Raw genomic sequence first — 16208 nt, forward strand, 5'->3', positions numbered from 1 at the left:
CATGGGACACTCCATCTGCCCCACCATCTCAGCATTCACGAGCCGCCTAGTACCTAGAAGTATGTAGAAAAAAACATATAAAGTTGTGTCTACATCCAAATCATTGAATCTTTCTGAATCTCTCCAAATTGAATCAGAGGCTTCTGATTCAATTCAAGGAGATTAATGGGTCTCCTTATTTGATTCAGATTTGGAGATTTGGCTGCCAAATTAGACTGAATCTCCGCTGAATTGAATCAGCAACCAAAGCTTTGCACATCCCTATCGCCTACCCTCAAACAGATGGTGCCCTGGAATAAAACATCTACTTAGGAGGAGCTAAGATATATATAGTACAAAATTCTGTGCCCCTAATTCTGTGCTGTAGTAGCCAGTGAGACTCCCTTTGGTGTGTGGGACCTGCAAGGAGTATATGTAATTTTTACTCTGTAAAAAGATAATTAAACAGTAGGAATGTTTAAAAGTGTTCTATTATACAAAACCACAGGTATTAGAAATTTCTAATATTCCCATAGATTTTATGAAAACATTATTTAAAGTTGTGACAGCAGCTGTGGCTAGGTATCGGTCATAGGTAAATGGCCAATAACTGAACAGATGCAATGCTAATCTTAGTTAATTTTTCTGGCAGGATTACCCATATTTATAATTACGTAAAATACAACTCTAGACCTTTCCTAATTTGTATCTTCCAATCTAGAGAGAAATAAATTAGCATAGACTGGTAGGAGAATTATGGTACTAGACATATCTGCTTCAATGCTAACTGGATGTAGATAGTTAAAAAGGAGATTTAATGCAGATTAAACTCATTAGTGTCTCTTACACAGAATCATTGAACACAGATGAATATCAGATCCAAATGATGGAGCAAAAACCTTTGTTTCAAAACTTTGGTATAAAAATAATTTAATTTATTCATAGTTTCATAGTTATTAGGGTCAGAAGGGACCTGAGTAGATCATCAAGTCTGAACCCCTGCCATGGCAGGAAAGAGTACAGGGGTTAAACGAGGTGAATGTCAAGCCTTGTCTTAAAGACCACCAGGGTAGGAGCCAGCTCCACTTTGCTTGGAAGTTGGTTCCAGATTCTAGCCGCCCTGACAGTGAAGTAGAGCCTCCTGATGTCTAGTCTGGGGCAGAGCTACCCTCTGCCAGCTTGTGATCATTATTTCTAGTCACTCCTGGTGGTGCTCGGGGGAACAAGGACTCCCCCAGTGCCTGCTGGTCCCCCCCAACTAGTTTATAACAGGTCACTAGATTCCCCCCTCAGCCTTCTCTTATGGAGGCTGAACAGGTTCAGGTCCTGTAGCCTCTCCTCATAGGGCCTGCCCTGTTGTCCCCTGATCATGCGAGTGGCCCTCCTTTGGACCCTCTCCATGCTGTCCACATCCCTCTTGAAGTGCGGCACCCAGAACTGGATGCAGTACTCCAGCTGCGTCCTGACCAGTGCTGCATAGAAAGGGAGCATCACCTCCTTCAACCTGCTTGTGACGCATCTGTAGATGCATGACAAGGTACGATTGGCCTTCCTGACTGCATCCCCACACTGCCAGCCCATGTTCATCCTGGCATCAATGATGACTCCAAAATCTGTAGCCTAGAGTCCAGTTCTGTCCTCCCCATCCTCCTCATAAATGTATATATGTTGCTTTTGAAACAGACAAGCACCATTGATTTATTCTACATTTAATCTCCACTCTTAGAAGAATAAAGCACAGAAGGAACTCAAAAGGTCATCTTAGTCCAATTCCCTGTTCAAGGCAGAATCATCCCTGACTGGGATGGCTTAGCCCAGGGTGTCAAACATATGGCCTACATGCCAGATCTGGTCCACAGCTTTGATGTAGGGAATGTTCCTGCAGCTGCACCCAAGAGCCTGGATGAGAGTTGGGATGCCAGGTCTCTTTCTGCCTGGCCCCAGGCTGAGAAAGAGAGAGAGAGAGTGTGTGTTGGGGGGAGGGGCGGTTCATGGGCCCAGAGGCCAGCCCTGCACCATTCAGCCAGCCTGTGGACCAATCCATGATGTACCCCTATACTTTTCTATGATTCTATGAACTTTCTCTCAGACTATGATTTTTATAACACTCCATCCATGGCTTCTCAAAGAATGGAGCAGAAAGAAAGAGCTGAAAGATTTTATGACAAACATATATGCCCCATGGGGGGAAAAGTGGGCCGTTATATCTGATACTAGTCTCCAAGTCTTGAGAATAGGCTTTTTTATAATAAATCTGTGTCAGGAGGCTCAGTCTAAGAGACTTTCCTCTTCCAAGTCTGATTCACCATATCTGTAGGCCATATGGTAGTTGAAGTTGTGAACATACACAGCAAGGCACGTAAGCTATGCTGTAAAGAACTTGCTGGTCCCCAGGCTCACTTAAAGGCTAATTAAAGCAAGGTGTGCTGGTTAGTGGGGAATACTTACCTGGCAGGGGAAGCACCGTGACCACATGGCAGGGGAAGCAGTGTGACCATGTAGGCGGGCTCCCCAGGGCAGGTGATTGTCTCTGATATGTCCTCCATCAGAGGTCTATATTGAGCAGATTCTTTTTGGTGTTGGGTGGTGGAACCGGAGCTTGCTCCATCCACTCCATGCATTGACCTGGTATTGCAGTGCTTCCAGGACCGGTGCAAAAAAACAGAAAAAAACCAAAAAACTTAAAGGCTTATACAGTTTATCAGGCTGGAAGCAGGTAACACTGGATGGTTGGCAGCAAAGCCAATAAGCCTTCGTTTCCATGCAGATAGGTTCTTCCAACCAAATACTGAAGGTTTAGGTTCTGGGCCTATGGCTAGAAAATCAGAGGACAATGATGCAGTTTCCAGAGGACCAGAATGTGAAGTGTATTCTTGCACAATTAGCTAGTTTAGGAGGTGTGCTGTTAATATGCCAAACTTAGTATCAGCTGTGAAAACAGGAGGAACCATATGTTTCATAAACTGTGTTGGATTTGAGATGCCAAGATGCTATTAAAAAGCCATCCTAAGAGAGGGAGAGAAATAGAAAAATAATGCTCTACAGGATGACAGGAAGCCAACTACCTATCTAAGGCAGGATCAGCCCTGTCTAAACCATTCCAGCCAAATGTTTGTTCAACCTGCATTTAAACATGTCCAGAGCCTCTCTGTGTAATGTTCTAGGGTTTAACTGTCCTCATACTTAGTGCTTCCTAATATCCAACCAAAATCACCCTTGTTGCAGTTTAAGTCCATTACTTTTCACTCTGTCTTCCATGGACACAGAGGAGAGTCTGTCATCTTTCTCCTTATACAAACCTTTATGTTTGAAATCTGTTATCCCCACTCATCCTCTTCTTCTTCCCAGACTAAATAATCTCAGTTCTCCCCCGCTTTCCTTGCACGTGTTTTCTAGACCTTTAACCTTTTTTGCTGCTCTCCGCTGAATTCTAATTTATCCACATCTTTTTGAAGCAAGGTTTGCAGGGGAGCTGCAAAGCATTCTTGGATACTGGGGGACTGTGAGTTAACTTGAATGTAGAGGCTATCTGGGACCGAAGTTCAATAAATGATTTAATCTAAATCAGTTAAATCTGATACTACATCCATCCAGGTTTATCTTTAACCTGCTTCAGCCATTTTGAAAGCTGTTTATGTGCACTGAACTTCTGGGCTAGGTACAGTCAGTCAAAAAGTCTAAACTACACAGATTAAATTGAAACAGAAGTGAACGGACATTTACCTTTGATTGAGGAAATGCAGCCACATGCCTTCAGTGTGTCAGGCTAGAAGCTGGAAGCAGCTAGAGCATGGCTCTCTGGCACATAGCCAGCATGGGCTGTGTGTTCACTTCCTCTTCCTGCTGCCCCCAAAGTCTCTAGGATTTGCAGTACAGAATTACAGCAGCAGGATCTATGTCACAACCTCTTAATTTATTTATGAAAATGGGATGAGATACCGTATTGAAGGTCTTGTTAAAATCCAAGAAAATGACATCCACCTCTATTCCTGCATCTAAGCATTTTTTGGTCCTGTCATAAAACAAAACCAGATTGGTCAGGCGTGATCTACCTGCTACAAATCCATGCTGGTTGTTCCGCTGCATTATTTTTCCCGCTGGACTCCCACAGATATGATCCTTCATAATCTCTTCAAAGACCTTTCCAAGGATGGAGGTAAGACTAACTGGCCTATAATTACTTGGATCCTCCTTTCTCCCCTTTTTGAAAATAGGGACCACATTGGCCCTTTTCTAGTCCTATGGGACCTGACTTCAGTGCCATGAGCACTTAAACAGTGGTTCTGCTATGACACCAGCCAATTCCTTCACTACCCTCAGATGCAGCTTATCTGGGTCTGCTGACTTGAACACATCCAGTCCATCCAAGTGACTCTGCACCAAGTCAGTGTCGACAGTGGGTGGGCTGGTGTCCCTCTGATAACCATCTAAGAACCCATTAGGAGACTTATCTTGACCCCTGTTCAAAAACACTGAGGCAAGAAACACATTAAATAGCTCATCCTTGTCACCCCCATTTGTCACTAATTGCTCCTTCTTGTTCAGTAGGGGTCCTACGCTGCCCTGCGCCTTGCTTTTACTCCCTACATACCTAAAAAAAGACTTTTTGTTGTCTTTAATTTGTGTTGCCAGCCTCAGCTCTGTAGTTGCTTTGGCCTTTCTAACTGCGTCCGTGCAAGTGCAGGCCAAGTAGGTATACTCCTCCTTGGTAGCTTCCCCCGCTTCCACTGCCTATATGCCTTCTTTTTTGCCCTTAAGCTCCCCTTGATTTCCCTGTTTAGCCAAGGAAGTTTTTTGGCTCCTTTCCCCCTTTTCCCTTGTACTAGGATCATCTCCCTGTGCGCCCGAAGGACTGCTTCCTTTAGGAACAACCACCCTTCCTGGACTCCCATCTCACCAATACTTCTATCCTGAAATGACTAAACTCCTAAGTACACTGAAGTTAGCCTTCTTAAAGTCAAGCACTTCCACCCTACTAGTTATCTTATCCACCCTAAGTTGTATGGTAAATTCGATTGATTGTTGGTCACTGTCCCCAAGGTGACCACGAATCTGCAGCTCCCTTACCAGGTCATCCCCCATAGCCAACACCAATTCAGTAAGACATTCCCCCTAGTGGAACCATTTCTGATCACTTAAACGAGTTTATGTGTCATTTCTGTCCCGAGCCTTATTGTAAGCCACTCTGAGTTTATTTGGGACATAAATCTAAACACTATACTAATAACAGATATTTAGCTACAGATTCCTTGATGTATCCAGTACCTATTTGGATATTGATATCAGATTGACAGGCCTTCGTCTCTTGTTCCCATATTTATGGAATTGTACTATATTTGTCCTTTTCCAGTTGTCTGGGATCTCACTCATTGACCTCCATCATTTCTGGAAGATAGTAGCCTCTGTCTCTCTAATTATATTGGCCTATTCCTTGACTTTTCAACAATGACTGTTTCCCCATGCTGCTACTCTGAAAACATCCAGCTTTTCTAGGTAACTTCTTGTGCCTCTAATATTGTCTGTTCAAGGTACAATCATCCCTTCTGGACTTCTTTTTCTCTTATCTCTAATGGAATCTCTTACCTCATCTTACCTGCTTACTAGTTCTCTGAGTTTGTAAGCATCTCCTTTTCTGAAGTTGAACGCTTTTATTTTTCTGCCCTTCTTTCTTTTGTTCCTTAGGATCATGAACTCTATTGTTTCATGTTTACTGTCATTCAAGAATCAATTCAGATTCTCAATCAATTTCTCCCTATTCATAAGCAATGGATCACAAAGAACTTCCCTCAGTTGTTTTCTCTACCAGTAGATGGACTGCAGTAGATGGACAGTTGAAATAAATGAGGGACACCTGTCTTGGTAATTAAAGTCCCTCGCAAACAGCAGGTCCTATGCTTTGGATGCCTTGAATAGTTATTTTTTAAAAAAGCCTTGTCCACTCCTTCCTCCTGGATTTGTTCAGAACAAGTGCAGGTATCATTAATGTACAAGGCAACAGGACCTCCTTTTTCTCCCTCTCTTGCCTTCCTGACGGAATTATACCCATCCATGACAACATTTTAGACTGTATGAACTATCCCACAAAGTTCCAATTATTTCAATTACAGCATAATTTTGTGCGATTACAGGGACTTCCAGTTCTTTCCGCATGGTTTTTTGCATTAGCAGATTAACATCTTAAATTAGCTTATTGCCCTGCTAATTTTTCTCCCATAACTTATTAAGGCTTCCCTGTAATGCTTCCTCTTCCTTGGCCTTTATCCTGGTCACTTCCCCCCTTGCTTACTTGTGGGCTTTTATCTCCATGATTCATGAAACCAAAAGTAAAGCCCTATATATAATATAAACTTTAAGCCCTATATATAATATAAACTATAAAGTTTATAAGTTTATTGGCTACAATTTTAATTGATGAGACCACAGCTGGAATACGGTGTTCAGTTCTGGGCTCCGCAATTCAGAAAGGATGTGGAGAAGCTTGAGAGAGTCTAGAGGAGAGACGTGAATATTTGGAGGACAAGAGAGCAGGCCTTATGAGGAGGGGCTGAGAGACATGGGACTCTTCAGTCTGTAAAAAATGTAGGGGGGGCTTGGTGGCAACCTATAAGTATATAAGGGGTGTGCACCAGGAACCAGGAGAACGTCTGTTCACCAGGGCACCCCATGGGAAGACTAGGGCCAATGGTCACAAACTCTTGGAAGACCATTTTAGGCTGAACATAAGGAAAAACTTCTTTACTGTCCAAATCCCCAGGGCCTAGAATAGATCCTCCCAAGAGGTGGTGCAGGCACCTACTCTGGATTCTGTTAAGAAACAAATGTAGACAATAACCCCAGCTTTAACAAAGGAATCTCAGAGCTACATCTACCTCCAAATAATTGATTTTACCATGTAGTGTTTGGGATATGAAGACAAATTTTGGAAGCTCTCATAACAACTCCAGATGTAACAGAAATACAATTCCGAGCTTACAGTTTGAGCCACAATCAACTGGTTACTCAGCTTCTTTTGTTGCAAGCCAACCTTCTGCTTACAGAGAGATTAGTGAACTCAGATCAGAGCTATTGCTCAGTTCATTCAACCAAACCAAACTCTTTCAAAATGGGGTAGCTGATAGAAAATGATTTCCTTGATACTGACAACCAAAGCTATGAATGTTGTTGCTGTGCTCTATGTTGTACTTCAGTCCACTACAGGACAATCACAGCTCAAATAGTGTATGATTTTACACGTATATCAGAACAGAATTGATGACTTACAGATATTGCAAAAGAGCTTGTTTTATAAAATCCAAGGTAAAGATGACTAACTTTTTCAGAAAGCAAGTAACTCTTTCAACTCATACCCATCCAAAGTTCTCATCATCTATGCTTATGTTCAGCTAGATTCTCAAGGATCTGTTTAAAGTTACACATCTGCTTTCATACTTTATTGAACAGGGGCTTTAGCATAGTGAATCCATGTTTGACTACACAACCCAGTCCCTTAAACGTTGGGAAGTGCATGCATAGATACAAAATCAGAGAGTGTGGAGGAGGCTGGAAGGGACCTCAGGAGGTTATCTAGTCCTACCCCTGCTTAAACAGGAATATCCCAATCTAAACTATCCCAGACATTAACAACAAAATACGGTGAGAGGAAAAAATCTCACAGGCCCTCTAAAAAAACACGATCAGTAAAGCAGATTGCATAAAGTGTAGCTTTATACACATGTTCTACTGAGTTTTATTGTCTGTTCTAGGCAGACAAAGTTCTTTGGGTAGATGTGGTATCTTTTATTAGACCAACTAAATAATTGGAAAAATTGTTCTTTGCAAGCTTTTGGGCACAAACACACTTCTTCAGGCATAGGGAGAGTTTGCTGGTGTAATTAATAGAATATAAGAATAGAACTGCTTTTATTCTACCTGGGGGAGCACATATTACATCAGCAAACTCTCCCTATGCCTGAAGAAGGGTGTTTGTGCCCAAAAGCTTGCAAAGAACAATTTTTCCAACTATTTAGTTGGTCTAATAAAAGATACCACATCTACCCAAAGAACCTTGTCTATCTATATCCTTAGACCAACACAGCTACAATCAACAACCCTAAAACATTGTCTGTTCTATAACTTTTTAACCAAATTCTTAGAATAGTTCTAAAAGTATAGTGTAAGAACAAGTTAAACTTAACCAATTATGAAAGCCTAGAACTTTAATTAAGATTTTTACTTTCCCTTTCAGAAAATCCTGCACAAAATCAAATACCTAATAATCAAGGTCCTAAAAAAATGCAAGAATATCTCATTATAATAGTGGTAATGTCTATGCAACATTAATTGGCAGATTAGTACTGTTAAGGGAAAACACTGGAAGAGGATTGGTTTTTAGCACTTGAACCTGTTTCTCTGTAATTAGGGGAGTTTTAAGAAATCTACACAAGTCATTCTGGATCTTTAAATATTATTATAAAAAAACTACAGACTCCCTAACAATAACTGTAGTAGACAACTTCTATAGATGAAGGGTTAAGCTCCCATTTGACTTCAATGGCACCTAGCTTTCACCTAAAAAATTTGGAGCACAACATTTTCCTAAACTAAAATGCTATTATAAACTTAAGGGGGTTGTGTGCATGTACGTTCATACATACAAACACAATGCACATAGGGAGGCTTGGGACATGAGTGGACATATACATTGAGCAACATTGAACATATATAGTTAATCTAGCCCGTAAGTTTTAGTTCATGCCAGAATAAAACACTACCACACATACTACACATCTCATTATAAAAGATAATGTCTAAATATAAAACAAAGTAAAAACATAACTCAATCCACATTCTGAATAAACAGCATGCCAGCAAGACCAGATTTCTAGATATTACAGGCAGCTATTCTCTAAAAACAGGCTCAGAAATCATTGTAAAGACCTAAAAATAAAACCAAATTCTTGTTGAATGAAGAAAATACAGCAGAAAAAGACTTCAGCATCCTTATAGCAAAGATTATATACATTGTGTTAAAAACACTCAAAACCACTTGTGCCAATCCTTCTTTTCAAGATACTTCTAGTTAGAAAAGGGCTATCAAACATTAAATAATTCTGTTTTTTAAAAAAAGTCTTGCTTTGGTAAATCAATTTCCAGAAAATATCAGAAAAGGTGTGAAACCAGCCCTGGGGGTTATGTTTGCATTTACATTTTATAGTAACTGAACACTAACAGCCTTTTCCTGTGCTCAGGTTATTTTGCCTTGTCTGTCTCAGTCAGTATACAAGGTGGTGCCTAATACCTGTAAAAAAAAAAAAAAGGAAAAGAAAAAAGGACTATGATTTTATATCTATATATATATCTATATATATATATATATATATACACACACACACACACTCCATAGGGTGTGACATTTGTCTCAGTCCTGGAAAAAATATGCAACTCAACAGAGTATACTAAATTTATAGTAATCTGAATATATGTGTGCTTGGTGCCAACCTAGGCAAAAAAATCTACAAGGCATCTATTAAGATGTCACTAATTTATCTTAGCCTTCCAAAAATGAGTATTTCAAACCATTGGACTATAGATTACATTTTACAATACAAACTAGATTTGCCTCATACCCATCTTAAAGCAGATTACTTTGCAAATGTTACCTGACAAGGGCTTATTTGAAGACAAATGGATACAGGTGCAGTATTAGTCTATTAAAAAGTCCACAGCTTATAGATTTATTTTCTATCTTCATACATGGACTACTGTATACTTCCTTAACCTCAAATGACAAACTGTGCAAGGAATGTGTGCTTTGCATGTGTGTTAATAATGAAAATAGTAGTTTTAATAGAAACCATAACCTATTCCTCATATGCAGGGTGCTGCAGTGTATATTGCATGATGCTATTTTAGTGTAGTAGACAGGTAAACTTTGATTTTTGAAGAGGCCTAAAATCTGGACAGATTTGATTGCCTAAACTTGGCATTAGTCATTCTGGATGATGCCCAATAGCAACCAGATCTGGATATCCACGTGTGATTTTTGTCTAGAATTACCTCACCCTAATCTTAAGTCTTTTGTTGCCACACAAAATATTTCATTATGTATTTTTCCTTTTTTTAACCCTTTCACTGGATGCAAATTTGTCTTTCCTGTGAACTGTATCAACAACAGCAGACTAATTTTATATTTCATCTAGCTGTAGATATTTTTGACAGAGCACCACAGAATGGATGACAAAGAAGGAGTTCCCTACCATTAAAATGTCTATGGTTAATATCTGCACTGAGGTCAGCGAAATCATGTTCATTATGATCTGCCCACTTGTTGGTCAATTCAATAATATGTTTCTACTGATCTCCCACCAAAACAACTACTGAAGCTAGGAATAATTGTTTTGAAGTTCCCATATCATTTTTTTCCAGAAGCCAAGACTGTATTTCTGCTCTTTTTTTTTTGCAAAGCCATGCAAGCCTTTTGGAGTGGACTGGCATACAATAGAAGTCAAACAGGGATAGATATCTAGTCCCAGCTTCTACAAATGCACATGCAATCTATAACCCACTCACGTAACTGATATATGCCTGTTTAAGTATTATGTATGCATGCATGTAATAGATTCCCATACAGGAAACCACTTTTTTCTAAATTATAAGATAAACCTTTCAATGCACTTGTGTCAGCATCTCAGACTTCACACACTTTAATTCCATCTGAACAACCCCTGACATGTGGCATGAATCCATTGGTCTTTCCCACCTGCAGAGGCCAAATCCTGAAAGTGGTGGTAAGCCCCTCACGGCCATTTTGAAGACCTCTACCTCTGATTTATTTTCAAGCAGTCTTAAGAGATGTCCCAGAACAGCTTCCTTGCCACATTTGGCAAGTCTGAGTGGAAGCCGGGGCATGCAGCCAGGCGGTACTTGAAACCATTCCTTCCTGTGATGCTGGTCATATGCTCTAGATATACCCTAAGTTTACTGACTACAATTTTAATAGGAGTGTATGAAGGACACAAGAAACTTTGTTTTCAGATGAATGTGACTCAAAAATGGCTAAACACACAAGATTCAGCCTTTCCAAAAATATTTGCCTTTGGGATGAGACTAAGTAGGGAACAACTTTCACAATTTGTAGCAAACTGATCTAGTGACACAATAAAGGTTTCTTCCTCAAACATAGACTGAAAGCCTGTGTACTCTGCTTTATGTTTTGAGTTGGTGCCACTCTACATGATTGTGTTAGACAGAGCAAGGCAGAAAGGTACCTTAACTGACAAAGGAGCTACCAGAAAGCTACAATTGATGTTAACAAGAGTCACACTTCCTGGCTGTACTTGTAAATGCATACAGAAGTAAAACAACCATTTACAGCCAAATTCTGCCCCATAATATGATTACTGGGCTCCCATTAAGCTCAATGAAAACTGTCAGCCACCTGTATCCAAACTCAGGATCTGGACCAGAGATTTTTCTCTGCTTGCTAGTCTGCTATCAGTTGTGGTCTGTTCATAGAACAATTGCTGCTTTATGTGCTTGAAGGACTCTTGAAAAAAAGAAAACAGAGCAAACCATGTCCTGCTGTGACTTCTCTCCTATGCAGAAAGCTTACAAAACACTTTCTCTGTGTAACTATTCCATGTGCCTCTGATAGACCCTTCAGCATTTAGAAACTTTGTATTACCATTTCAGTATAGCACACCTACTCATAGGAAAGTGGTGGCAAAACAGTGACCCTGGGACAGTCTCAGCACAGCAGGACTAATAAACACCTGGCAGACTTCTGCATAGTAATGATTCCACATAGGAGCAGCTGAGCCCACAGTCACCTGCTTCCATAACCTCACCTCACTGTTCTTGTTAATATTATAGGCCTTGAGACATGCTGGCAGTCCAGGAATAATGGAGATTTCCCTCCAAATGGGCACAAAAGATAAGAATGACAAGGAGCGAGCAAGCAAACTGTGGGCTGCCGCAGGCAATGGGTTGTGTCAGTGACAAAGCTCAGCAGAGCTGGGAGAGTAGTAACACAACTCTTGGGAAATAATGTTGAAAAAAGGGGTAGAACAGACTACCCATGTTCATTGATTTCAGGCTCTGCAGTTCAAGACAACATAAAGAATACACCAAAAACATCCATTCCCCTTCCCTGTCCAGACATCTCAAAATCCACAAAACAGTAAGAACATCCTGCAGCTGGTAGACCATTTCGAATCCAGCATATCAACAATACCCCACATGACTAGCCTGGGAGTTAAAGTCCAGAGTGTCTGGACATAGAGGCTACTTGTAGACATTAAAAAAAAACCCCCAAACGGTGCTTTATTTGAACTCGGTGTGTTCCCATGCTGAGCCCAGTGCATGCCCAGAAGAGGCATTGCACTATTTGGATTCAGATCACCCAACCTCTGTATAGATCAGGTGCTTCAGTGGGGCTTTTTGGCGATTTTATCTAATAGCTGATTGAATTAGCTATTAGATAAAAGCACCAAAAAGGCACACTGAAGCACCCAATCTATACATACGCTATAGAGCCAGATCAAAGTGACATGTTGCTTCTTCCAATAAAGCATGGGCTTTTTTAGTGTCTGCAAGTAGAAGGATCCCTTGGACTTGTTCAACATCCTGCTCCAAGCTGTACAGTTAGAGCCTTTGCCAGTCTCAATCATCCTCCCATTTATATGTCTATAACCCAAATCCATGAAGGATCCACTTCTGCCAGTTATAGCCACTACCTAAGACACAAACATCGGAAAGCAAGGTTTGAACTAACACCTGGATGCCTTAATTTTTCTGCTACCTGGGCCCTCATTCCCCCTCAGCACTGACTCTTTTTCAAATCTTGGTCCTTTCCCATTTACAACTATTCTTGGTTCTTTACCAGCCTTAAATGTCTGGCAGACATCACCAAACAGGGCCCCAGTTTATCCAGAATTCTTCTGTGGCCCCCTGAGCTTGTCAGGTATGATTAGTGGGATCCCACTCTCCATGATGTGAAGCCAAACCAAGATGCCATGTGTCTTATCTACATATACATTTTTGAAAGATCCCAGGACTCATGACAGGAACACCGGGTTTCAGTCATGAGTGGGGGTCTAATTAGCACTTGGATACTTTGTGGGGGGTATCAGTAACACACTCAGATACTCAGCAGTGCTGAGCTGTGAGGTCACCATGGCTTGAAACACTGTTGACTGCTGTGGCCCAGTCCAATGAACTACATGATAAATCATAAGCCTTTTGGCTTTGGACTAGTATCATGCATAGTTTGTACTATATGTAAGTAGGTACAAAAGTCCTGCTTAAAAGTATGTTTATGGAGTACCAGTGCTAAAAATTGCAGCTGTTTCAAAAAAGATAACATACATCAATTATGGATGAACTAAGTCTATGGACATCTATAGTAATTTGTTATTACAGATACGTTTATTTAAAGGTCAATGTTTTCAAATTTATCTCTCACTTCCATGTTCTCAGGAAGAGCAGGGTCTAACAGTAAGGTATGGAGAAAGGGCTGTAGGGAGAAGTTGGGGTAGGGGGCAGACGGCAAAAGGGCTACCTGACCCTCCAGATTTATTTTTTTTTCTGTAGCAGTGGGAAGGGGACACATTCAAGGCAAATGTCCAATAACTACATTCTATACCAGGAAAATTATAAGACATTTAGACACTTTCCATATATAAAAACTTATTATTGAATTGTCTTATATTTAAGGTTGTCTTATATCTGAGTAAGTATGGTAAGTCAAGACATACTCAATAAGGGAAAGGACTGTGCTTGCTCCTGGGGAACTAACTGGAATTTGAAGGGGGTGAGAATGTGCAGGGATAAGTGACAAACAAGGTTCTTTGGGTAAATGTGATATCTTTTATTAGACCAACTAAGTAGTTGTAAAATTTTTTCTTTGCAAGCTTTCAGGCACAAACACCCTTAAACTTTGGGGGAGTCCCTGTTTCCCTGAGCACTACCAGAAGTGACTAGAAATAACGGTCACAAGCTGGCAGAGGGTAAATTCAGATTAGACATCAGGAGGTGCTACTTCACTGTCCAGGCAGCTAGGATCTGGAACCAGCTTTCAAGTGAAGTGGTACTGGCTCCTACCCTGGGGGTCTTTAAGACAAGGCTAGACAATCACCTTGCTGGGGTCGTTTGACCCCAGTACTCTTTCCTACCATGGCAGGGGGTCGACTTGATCTGCTCAGGTCCCTTCCAACCCTACTAACTATGGAACTATGAAACTCTGGAGCTCTGGGTGATTTAACTTTCTAGATTCATGCACTGCACACGTAGGATAGATTCACAATACATGCAGTATGGTAAGGGAAGCACTATTCTTAGCTTCTATACATAAGAATAAAGTGTTTAAAGTTAGTGGGAATTCTCTAAAAGAAGAAGTTGCAAGAAAGCATTTAGACAGGTCACAGAACTAACAAAGAACCATTAATTTATAGCATGAAGTCTTAAGAAAGGGAAAGCAGCCCCTTATAAAGGTGACTGTGATCTCATACTGGTAAATACTGCAAGTTAATGATAATTCCATTATAGATTTCATAGACATTGGGGCTGGAAGGGACCTCAGAAGATCATCGAGTCCAGCCCCCTGTCCAAAGGGCAGGAAGTCAGCTGGGGTCATAGGATCTCAGCAAGATAAGCATCCAATTTGCTCTTGAAGGTGTTCAATGTAGGTGCTTGAACCACCTTTGATGACAGGCTGTTCCAGACCTTGGAGGCTCGGACAGTAAATAAATTCTTCCTTATGTCCAGCCTGAAACAGTCTTGTAATAGTTTATGACCGTTCGACCTCATCATCCCTTGCGGCGCTCTGGTGAACAAACGTTCCCCCAGATACTGGTGGTCATCCCTGATAAACTTATAGGTGGCCATCAGATCACCCCTGAGCATGCACTTTTCCAGGCTAAAGAGCCCCACGGCTCTCAGCCTGTCATTGTAAGGTCTGCTTTCCTGACTCTGATCATGCACGTGGCTCTCCTCTGGACTCTCTCAAGCTTCTCTGCATCCTTTTTAAATTGTGGAGCCCAAAACTGGATGCAGTACTCCAGCTGCAGCCTTACCAAGGCCGAGTACAAGGGGTGAATGATATCCCCGGATTTGCTTGAGAAGCATCAATGGATGCAAGCCAGCATTTTGGTCACTTTACTAGCCACAGCATCACATTGCAGGCTCATGTTCATCTTGTGGTCAATGATGATCCCCAAGTCATAGATTTCATAGACATTAGGGCTGAAAGGGACCTTGGAAGATCATTGAGTCCAACCCCCCGCCCAAAGGGCAGGAAGTCAGCTGAGGTCATAGGATCCCAGTAAGATAAGCATCCAATTTGCTCTTGAAGGTGTTCAGTGTAGGTGCTTGCACCACCTCCAATGGCAGGCTGTTCCAGACCGTGGGGGCTCAGACAGCAAAGAAATTCTTCCTTATGTCCAGACTGAAAAGGTCTTGCAGTAGTTTATAACCGTTTGACCTCCTCATCCCTTGGGGCGCTCTGGTGAACAAACCTTTCCCCAGATACTGGTGGTCACCCCTGATAAACTTATAGTCTCTTTCTTCCATAGTGCTAGCCAGCGTAGCACTACCGAGCCTATAAGGATGCTGCAGGTTTTTCTTCCCAAGGTGGAGAACTTTGCATTTTTCGGTGTTAAACACCATCAGGTTCTCATCTGACCATTTGCTGAGCCTGTCCAGGTCAGCCTGGATCACCCACCTGTCTTCTGGTGTGGATGCTTTGCCCCAAAGTTTGGTGTCATTGGCGAACTTGGCCAGTCCGCTTCTGACAGAGCCTTGGGGGACCCCACTGGTCACAGGACACCATGATGAGTGACTTCCATCAATTACTACCCTCTGGGTCTGATCACAGAGCCAATTTCCCAGCCAGCGAATCGTGGTGGACCCAAGGCCACAATTGGCCAGTTTTGCCAAGAGGTGGTCATGGGATACCAGATCGAAGGCTTTTTTGAAGTCAAGATATATGACATCAATCTCTTCTCCCTTGTCCAGGTGATAGGTCACCTGGTCGTAGAAGGAAATGAGATTGGTCAAGAAAGATCTACCTGCAACAAACCCATGCTGGCTATCCCTTAGGATGTTGACGTTGGCCAATCCATTAAGGATGGCCTCTTTAATAAACTTTTCTAAGATCTTGCCCAGGGTAGAAGTCAGGCTGATGGGCCTATAGTTAGCCGGATCCACTTTCCTCCCTTCTTGAAGATAGGCACCACACTGGCCTTCTTGCAGTC

The 16208-nt window shown here is 41.5% G+C and overlaps 1 pseudogene; it reads left to right on the plus strand.

Annotated features, from left to right (window-relative positions):
- Positions 1-2512: 2512 nt before the first annotated feature.
- On the plus strand, positions 2513-2641 carry LOC149868154 (U2 spliceosomal RNA; annotated as a pseudogene).
- The last annotated feature ends 13567 nt before the right edge of the window (positions 2642-16208 follow it).

Source organism: Crocodylus siamensis, chromosome 3, assembly GCF_052110815.1.
Source record: "Crocodylus siamensis isolate JL-2025a chromosome 3, ASM5211081v1, whole genome shotgun sequence".
NCBI classification, from domain to species: Eukaryota; Metazoa; Chordata; order Crocodylia; family Crocodylidae; genus Crocodylus; species Crocodylus siamensis.